Genomic DNA, 10,028 nt, shown 5'->3' with positions numbered 1-10,028 from the left:
ATGTACAGTAATTTGGAAATATTGTGATATTGTTGGTAGGAGAAAGAATTGGTGACAAAGGGATTTATGCATATAGGATATCTTTTTCTATTTTCGGATACTGCCCTTGTCACCATTCCTATTTCCTTTGAGAACTGATTGAACTAACAAAGAACTTGTGCCTTTTATGTTTGTTTTTGCTCTCTTAATTTTAAGGCATGTCTTTGAGTTTTGTTTTAAAGCCGCATAATCATTTGATTATAAAAGTAACCCTAAAATAACATAGAGGTCTTGTTTCTTTTGGGAAGGACTCAAGGTTCCAAAGCTTGATGGCCTTTTCTTGCTGCTCTAAACTTTGTTCTCTTGACATGCTGAACTGATAGAAAAAAGTCCTGAAGGAATAAGTTGCAGCCTTCAGAAAGACAAGAGATCAGTCCAAAGTGGAATGCCTGACTATTGAGACTTGTTGGCTCACCACCTAATGGCAAGCTTCCTTTCCCTCTGCTTCTCTCATGACTTGTTCCTTTCTAAGCTGCCTTTGTAGTAGCTAGTTTGCTCTCCAGATATAACTGTCCTGGTTAAATCCTCTGATACAGTCCAATGGTCAAAACTTCTTGAGTCTTTAAGACCTCGATGACTTTAACCTGTGATAGACTTGCAGTTTTCTACAGGCTAACCTGGGCAGTAATCCTTTTTTTGCCCCTTTGGCATGTAAAAGTTGGATTATGTATTGTGTTTCTGTTCAAGTGCTTGTGAATTGTTTTTGAGAAAATGTAAAAACTACTTAATCAACAGTTAATTTGTAAATTGCTAACTACATCTATTCTAATAAAAGCAAATGAGATGTGATCGATAGATATGGAGAGTACATTAATTGGAGTATACCGAAATGCACATACAATTGACTGCTGTAAATTAAATACTGGACTAATTCGATCTCCTCAGTTACTGGCTTATATCTGCTGAACTTCCATAAATTATTAACGTTTGCTTTACTGCACATTGGAGTGTTGAAATCCCATTCAGCCTTGTAATAGCACTTAACATAAGTGAAACTCCATGCAAATACCGATTTATATCTAAAACTGCCTACTGAAGGTTGTTTCATAGTCTATGTAATGTCTGTTTACATCATTTCTGCTGTCAATGGGCAGCTTTCCAAACTGCACAAATAATTACTGCTAATGGTGCCGATATCTTTGTTGGCAGCTTTTGCTAAGTAATCAAGAGCTGAATCGGTTTGAGCATTAAACTGGGCTTGCCTGCAAAACAGGTACTGCTGTGATTAAGACATTCTGGATGACCTTGTACTAACACTGTATTTGTTCTTTCTGTATCAGCTTCTCCACTGTACCTTCTCAGATGTTACATGCACCTTCATGCACATGTATCTTCTCACAAATGTCATATACAGCAAAACACATTAATGGAAAAAGAAGCTAATCCATGTACTCTGGTGGATTCCACCAGTAATCTGACAGTCCTGCATAATGTAAATTCAACTGACCTTTTAAATGAAGTGTTTGGCCAAGGATTGAAACATGGTTGTGCTTGATCTATCTGTAGTTTAGCTATTAAAGTATATCATTTATTGTTTTATATATGCCATCAAGTGGATCAAACCCCACATTTTCTGTATTCTGAGAATTATTTTAATCCTGAATTGGGACAATTGTAGAAATTATGATTCTTTTGGGGGGAAATGGCGCAAAAAGATGGCTTTGGAAAGTCTAGAAGCTCTGAGTCTCCAAGGATGGAGACTCCTCTCTGGTGACAGCAGTAGGACATGAGGAAACGGTATGGAGCTGCATCAGGGGAGGTTCGGATTGGACATTAGGAAGGGGTTCTTCACTCGGAGGGTGGTCAGTCACTGGAGCAGGCTCCCCAAGGAAGTGTTCAAGGCACCAAGCCTGTCAGAGTTCAAGGAGCATGTCAATGATGCTCTTAGTCATATAGTTTAGTTTTAGGTAGTCCTGTGAGGAGCAGGGAGTTGAACTCAATGATCCTTGTGGGTCCCTTCCAACTTAAAATATTCTATGATTCTATGTTTTGGTGCAGTGGGTTTTTTGGTGTTCCTTTTCTTTTTTCTTTTTTTTTTTAACTATGTCTGGACTGCTGCCCAAAAATTAAATTTAAATCCTTTCCTTACTTGCCTGCAGGATGATATGATTCAAGTGAGGTATTTCACCTTTCTGATTCGGTAAGTGAAAGCCTGAATACAAAAGTATAAAGTGTATTGACTTTGTCTACAGACTTTGCTAATTACATGTAGAAAAAATATTTAGCTCATGTGTATGTTCCTGTATAAGAAGTGAAATAATTAGTTTGTGTAATAAATAAATTTTTATTTAGAAGCAAACTGAGTTATTGGCAGATTGTAATGAAAATTACAGTTATGCTCTGCGACAGTTATTTTGTTTATTTTTGTGCTGATCAGGATCGCTTATGTAGTTACAGTGCTGCTGAACAGATGAATCTCAGTCATGAGTTGACAAGAGTATGTATTGTATTGCACGACCCCAGATTTTAAGGAGGGTGCCAGCAAGCTTTTACAGATTTTGGTATGCAGACCAATTGTTTTTAGTCTTTAGACTAAAACAGCAAGTAATTTTGGCATATGCTTATAATATCCATTAATAAACATGGCCTACAAAGATAAAGATTTTGTAAAATGTTATGAAAAATAATATATTTAGGTTGCTGGTTTAGTTTTGGATTGGCTGCCATTCCTCATTAAAAAGCTATAGAAGTCTACGTATATCAATCCATACTTGTGAATTCCTAAAAGCATCTCTTCAGATAAAACCAAATAGAAAATTGTCTATTTTTTTTGCCTCCAAAAGCATGTGTTACCAGGAAGGTGGAAAGAAAGAATGTAGTCTGTATAAAAATATATATTTGGGGACAGCAGAACTTTGAGAGTTGGAAGCCCTGTTTTTCTTGTGAATAGACTGCTTTTCTGAGCAGCCTTATTCCTTCTTCTAGATCGCATCATGCAAAACCCACATAATAATGAGAACAATAATATGTTTGTAGTTTCAGAGTAGGTTAAGCTGATTGTTGGTATCTAGTTTTATCAGCCATTGCAAGTGTTAATGCATGACAGACTGATGCGCAAGAAAGGTCTGATTAAATTTTTCCCAGGGAATTTCTGCTAATTTGATTTGCTGTTTGACTAAGTAAACTTTTAATCTTAATTTCAAAATGAGAGGTGGATAGATGTGTTCTCTTTATTTGATTCAAACAACAGATGATAATAATTTTGGTGTGATATTGAGTTTTGCATTTGTATTGCTTATCAGTCTGAAACTTCTGTGATCGACATTTTTTTCAGTACGTTTTTGTTGATATTAATCTGTTTTTTCTTTGTGCTTAATTTTTCTTTGGGGTGAGGCTTCCTCCGTCTTCTGTTTTTCTGTTATTACATGTGTCAGTTCTAACTTTTCCTTTTTGGACAGTGCTGTCCACTGCAGTAAGGCTGTATGTTATGTTTATAAATATTATTTGTTAACAACAAATCTATTTTGGGGCTTACATATTCTGAAATAAAAGCTGGTATTGATTCATCTGCTTAGATTGAATGTATATTGCTACACCAGCTGAGGAAAAATGGGTTGTTTATTTGGAGCACTAGTAGATATTCTTTGCAACTAGACTAATATGTATTATTTTAATTTTTATTTTATTTTTATGGTCTAGGTCTTCAATAATATATTCCTTTTAAATGGTGTGGATGTTAACCACAGCTAGTTTCACTCTGACTTATCTTACACCATTTTACAACTTTGGCATCCTCTGAGAACTTGTCTTTTGGGTCTTTGCTCCTGGTGTCACATTGAAAAAGTCTCCAGACTCCTCAGTAATGGATGTTTTACTAAAATAGATCTGTCTCACAGTGTGAAATGACTTGCACTGGTTTGTTGTCTGCATTCATCTCTGAGCTTAGCATCTGTTTTCCAGATGCTAAGAAAGAATCAGGAGCCACAGGTTACATTTTGTTGTGGGTGTCAACGACCTTTTGCATTAGAAGCAATATGGACTTTAGGTTACTAGGATTATTTACTTGGAAGATTGAGTGTATAAAAATATCACCCTTAGGTACAAAATTCATCCACAAAGTAATGTATTCAGTTAATCTCTAAGGATGTTTACAAGCATATATTATAAAAATCTTACCATGCAACTTGACCTTTGTATCAAGGGCTCTGAACGTACTGTAAAAACCCTACCCATATGGCAGTTTTTACTAGGTGCAAAATTGTTTTAATGATTGGTTCCTAACACTGATTTTGACAATATTATTTTGCTGGATATTGCAGATGGGGAGGAGTGAAGTATGGGGTTTTTTCCCTTGTTTTTTTAAAGAATCCTGTTTAAATAAAAGTGAGCAGAGATAATTTTCCACATGAAATCTGTTTACAATCATGCACTGTTGTCATTTCCTATTCTCTCTATTTTTGTTGGATTGCTGTGAGGTCTGCCTCCCGTCTAGTTTGTGAATGGTCCCTAGGGCCTGTAATACATTTGTGTTTTGTTGGGAGGCTTTTTTGGGGGGGGAGGGTGTTTTCTTCCCTTTACTCTCCTATCTGTATTTTTCTAAAAATGGCTTTCTAATCCATAGCTCTGTTCAGATCATTTTGTAGAATGATCTGGATTGGTTACCAGGATCCAAGCAATCTAAGCAATCATGCATTTCATAGAATTAAAAAAAAAATAATAAAAAACAGAGATCAGTGGCATGAAATTTCCTTAGTTTGATATTGCATATTGTTAGATGTCCTCATAAGGCTAACTTGATCTTAAATAAGTCTGAATGGAAGAAGAGTTACTTCAATTTTGATTTACAATTCCTGTTTGTAATGCCTTAAATATAATGCTATTTGTCACACTGAATTCCTGAAAAGCATGCTCTGGAAGTGGGTAAGGTATTAAAGTTCTTAAATCTGGGTTTTGTATGAAAGATAGCAAAACAGCTTCTGGTTTTCCTTGTTTATATGTAAGCTATAATACGTTTGTTATTGCCAGGTAGATTTTTAACTTCTTTTCAATTCAGCAACTTAGTGTATGCAACCAGAAGAGTTTTATCTTCTGGATGAAGAAAGTGACTAAGAGCTTCTCTGTGGTCTTGTTTGCCCCTGTTCTCTGTCCATGAGCCCTGTTTCTTCCTCACTTCCCATGCAATTATAACTATCTAAGAAGAATCCATAAATCCCTGTATTCAGTTTTGTTGTTCCCCAAAGCTGGAACCATTTTGACACATAACCATTTTCCTCAGCAGGCTGCAGTTTGCAGGGTAGGGAAATTTATGATGTGAAGTTTTGAACTCAAATGTATTTGTACAAATTAATACTGGTCATTGATTAACCTATATATTCTGCTTAAATACACAGATTACGGACTTCTTGAGGCAAAATAACTTTGATGCTCTAATTGAGAGTAGTTCATTGTTATTCAGGAGTATCTGCTTCCATTTGTCATGGTGTAATATGCTACTGCTTAGTAATTTACAGCTAGAACTTCTTGAGCATAGGGTGGAGAACTTTGCTAGTACTGTGAAAATTATCATCTAAGTAAGGTTTGGTATAGCTGCGCTGCTGCTAAAACAGATACGTGAGTGGGAATAAAGCCCGTTAGAATGAAGTGCAGGAAATGCTTAGTATTGAGCACTAACAAAACGAAATTGTTACAGGAGGTCTCCACTCTGTGAGAGTGGCCACCTCTGTTAACTACGCTGTTAGAGAATGTCCCCTGGAATGGAATTCGTCTTTTAGTCTTTTAATGGGAAGCAGAAAGGAGCAAAGCGCTTTTGAATGGTTAAAGTATGTTAACTAGCACTGATTGTATACATGTATTTTGGGGAGATGTTGGAGGTTGACAGGTGGCAAAAGAAGGCAAATGAGTAGTTGTTTTCAGGTCCTTCTTTCTGGTTCATTAGCATCTACAGTTTGAGGTTTACCTGTTTGCTTTACTGACTGGCTTGCATTTGCAACTGACACTTTTGGAAGTGCAGTTGTCTGTTCAACTGCAGTGTTTACCACTTTAGTGTTTGCTGCTTTGGTTGTCTTGTAGTTGCTCTTGCATGTGTATATGCAGGACTGCATGTGGAGTCATCTTCTTGTCAATACATATCAGGTGGAAAGAATGCTCCGCCCTTTCACACTCCTCTAGTTAAAGGATGCTCATTCTGCTTTGAAATCATTGCCGTTTCCATAGTCAAAATTTCTCTGCTGTGGCCCATCTCTCTTCACACATCTCTTTTGTCTTGCTTTTAAGATCTTGTTCTGTTACCTTTTTTTCTATTTTACTTTTGCCTCACTAGCGATTAATTTGATTGGAGTTATTTTTCCAGATTAGGCAGACTGATTAGCATGGTCCTTCAGAGATGAAACACACTCATAAGATTGACAGCATTTCTTGTTCTGTAGGTTCTTCCAGATACTTAATAAAGCCAGAGTTCCACAGTAATTAATAACAAATACCACTGCCATTCTCCTTAGCTATACTAATTTGGCCTAGAGCATGTGTGAAAATACAAATGTTGCTACTGAATATATGTATAAGTTAGGAAATTAGAGATATCAGTAATCTTGCCATTAATGACGCTCAATAAGAAAGTTCATAGGACTGAAGAGAATTCAAAATTTGAGGAAGACATTTGCATGATTTGTAGAATTGTTTTTTCTTCCCCCAATTGTATATAGGGAACCTGTTTGTGAGGTGGAAGAGATGCAGTTAAAAACAGTTTTGGAGGAAACAGTGCAACTGTTGAGTATTTCTTTCAAGAATGATTAGCTGTCGTGAAATAGATTGTCTATAAAAATGTAAGGTATAAATAGTAAAGACTATTTAGCAGTAGTTTTCATACAGAGTTGACTTTTCCTTGGTAGTTTGATCAATCTAAGGTTATGCGCATGAAATCCATCAGTTAATAACTCTGCAGTGGTTGACTATGTATCCTTCTCTAGAATCAAATTCCCTTTACGCATTTAAGAGGACTTTATGTAGAAAATTTTAGACAGGAGGTACTGTGTAAGATGGTGGTATGCATCTTTGAGTTTTTATCCTACTCTTACTTAAATATCTGATTGCTGCATAGATGAGCAGCTTTCAAATGCTAACTTCATGATTCATGAATGAGTTAAAGTACAATTATAAAGTGCGACATTTTTTATGAGCTCATAATCTCAGTCTGATTCAAAATTATTTCCATTTGTGATCCATTTTTGGCAAGTGTTCTTGTCACTAGCCTCAAGTAACTTTGCCCTATGCATGTAAATAAGAAATTGTGACATCTTTTGAAAATTCTCTGCCACTTATAACAAGCATGTTGTATTCATAAGCAACAACTGGGTATAGCGTGCTCTTTGTTATTGGTACAAGTTGTTGTCCTTGTTATGTAACAGTTTGTTTTTCCATTTTGGAATCAAAGAATTTGCTGTGTTTGTGTTTCCATTCTCTAAAGACCTTCATATGTAGGTAACAGTAGGCTCTGCATTCTATTTAAGCTTCCATCACTGCTTTTCTGTGAATCTCCCATAAAAAGTACTGCTTTATTAAAGCTGCTTTCTATGATCCCTTCTTTGATACGTAATGCCCTGATCTTTTATCCATACTTTCTCAGGAATATTTGAAAACTTCCTTTTCTATTAAGAATATGTATTTGTTAAAACTGAAATTGCTTTTAGGAAAGGATGACACAGATGACTTTATTAACTTCAAAAAAGTAAGGAATAATTCAAAACCATGCATGTGTATATTACAGAGAAATTAAATTTTTTTTTTTAAGTTTTCTATGGAAAATTATACTGAAATCATTGATATTATTGTTGCTTGAAGTGGTTGCTTTTGTTGTTTTCTAGTTCAGGTAAATGATGCACTCTCAGATTTTCTTTCCAGCTTTGTTTGGATTGGTTCCCACCCATTTCCCACCCATTTCCCACCCCCACAGGAGAAAAGTAAAAACCCACCTTGTATAGTTTTACAGGGTATGAAAACAACCCCCCTCTTTTCGTTCATACCCCCTAACTCACAGCTTTGTCTCACAATCACATTTTGTTTCTATATGTTGGCTGTAATTTTTCCTGAGTCTTTCTTACTGCAGGCATTTATTTAAGAGCCACTAAATGTGTGAACATAGAATAGCTATGCGTGAAAATAGATGTACTCCTACCTGCTCTTGCCTCCCCCCCCCCCCCGGATTTTTGATTTAACACATGAATATATAATGAGGATTTATTTAGTTCATTTAAAACCATCACCAACCACAGTACTCTTCAATTCAAGACTGATATAGCATGGAGGTATATCAGGTGGAGGAAAGCTGATTTGAAGCACTGAAGATACCAAAACTGACTGAGTACCAATGTACCGTTTTCAATCTGATTTTCTAAGGCAATGCAGCTGTTATGAGCATATCTTTTGCTTACATGTTGTCCAGTTTCTGTAAGCTTCCTGACAACAAAGGTTTGAGCAGAGGAGAGAGAGGTATGGAAGGACTGTAGCATGAATTCCCTGGAGAGGTTACATAAGAAAGCCATCATTTGAGGCCACAGACTTCAGAAAACTCCATAATCAAAGGTCTCATTTCATTAGAGAGCAGGCAATCCTTTTGTCGGGCACACCTCTGCATCTCAGGGTGCATCGTGTACCTGGCACCGGTGCCCAGGGTTTTGGCAGCGGGGGGCTGCGGGGCGGCCCCTGCGCGGAGCAGCAGGGGTTCTCCCAAGTCAGGCACAGTCCGTTCCAGCTCTGACTGACCCACCACAGGACACGGCTGAGCCCTGCAGCCACGGGCAGGGTGCTTCTGCAAAAACGTATTTAAAGAAGGTCAGAACATACCATACAGGTAAGGGGGGGGGGGGGGGGGGGGGGAGCCCAAACCAACAGAGGGAACGCCGAGGTCAAAGGGGAGGTGTCCTCTGTTGTAGAGAAGATATTCCCTGCAGCCCGTGGAGGGCTCAGGTGGCTGTTCCTGAAGGAACTGTGGCCTGTGGAGAGCCCCACGCTGGAACAGGGTTGGTTGGTTTGTTTGTTTTTTTCCCAAAGAACTGCAGGCACCAGGGAACTCATGCTGGAGCAGAGGAAAAGCATGAGAAGGAAGAAGCAACTGAGAGAAACAGATATATACATCCCGTGTCTTTGAATCCCACACATTTTTTTAAAAGAAATATTTTAGGAGGAAAATGAAACAAGTGGTATGTTCCATTTCTGCCCTTGTTAGTTTAGTTTAATACTTTCTGGCCTCATGTTTGGGGAAACAGGAAGCAATTGCTTCCCATTCATCTTTTCTATTCCATTAGTGATTAATGTATCTTTAGTGTAGGAACCTTCAGTGGCTGTTTTCCTTGCTGAAAAGTTTTGGGTGGGTTTTTTTGTTGTTGGTTTTTGTTTTTTAAAAAAGTATTTATTATTGTTTGTGTAGAATCTACTTCCTAACTTTGGCTCACTGTTGCTTTTTTCTTTACCTTTTCAGTTCTGCCATCTCCTTTTTATTGAGTTTGGGGTGTGGGGTAGGGATGTGAACTGGGGACAGTTGCGTCAGTTGTACTCAAGCTTTATACAGGGGCACAATTATATTCTCTGTTTTGCTTTCTGTTTCTTTCCTAATGATTTTTACTCATTCAACCCTCTTGTTTTCTTATTTGTGTAACTGGGTCATCAGCATGCTTGTTGCATTGCTGTTTGTCTCTTTTTTCCCAAACTCATTTATGTGTATTTTGAGCAGCACAAAGCAGCACAAGCTTCCTTCCCCTGCAAAAAACACAAAACCCAACCAAGGCACATTATTCCCATTTCTTGCCTATATTTTAGCAGAAAGGTCCTTCTAGTTTCCTTACACTACTTTGAAGAGACATGTATCTAGATATTTAACTTGGAAAAAAGGCAGGCAGGCTTCTACAGGTAACATTTTCTAAATAGGTGAAAGTAGGTGTCGAGGTATTAAATATTTCTATTTGATATCCATGGTGTTCAGCTTTACCTTGCCTATTTAAATTTGCAGTCCAGTTAGCGTAATTCCCATTTGTCATGCTTCTTGCATTCTGGTTTAA

Source organism: Vanellus vanellus, assembly GCF_965231255.1.
Source record: "Vanellus vanellus genome assembly, chromosome: 1".
Lineage (NCBI taxonomy): Eukaryota > Metazoa > Chordata > Aves > Charadriiformes > Charadriidae > Vanellus > Vanellus vanellus.
The sequence above is the reverse complement of the archived record's forward strand: the minus strand, read 5'-3'. Positions refer to the sequence as shown.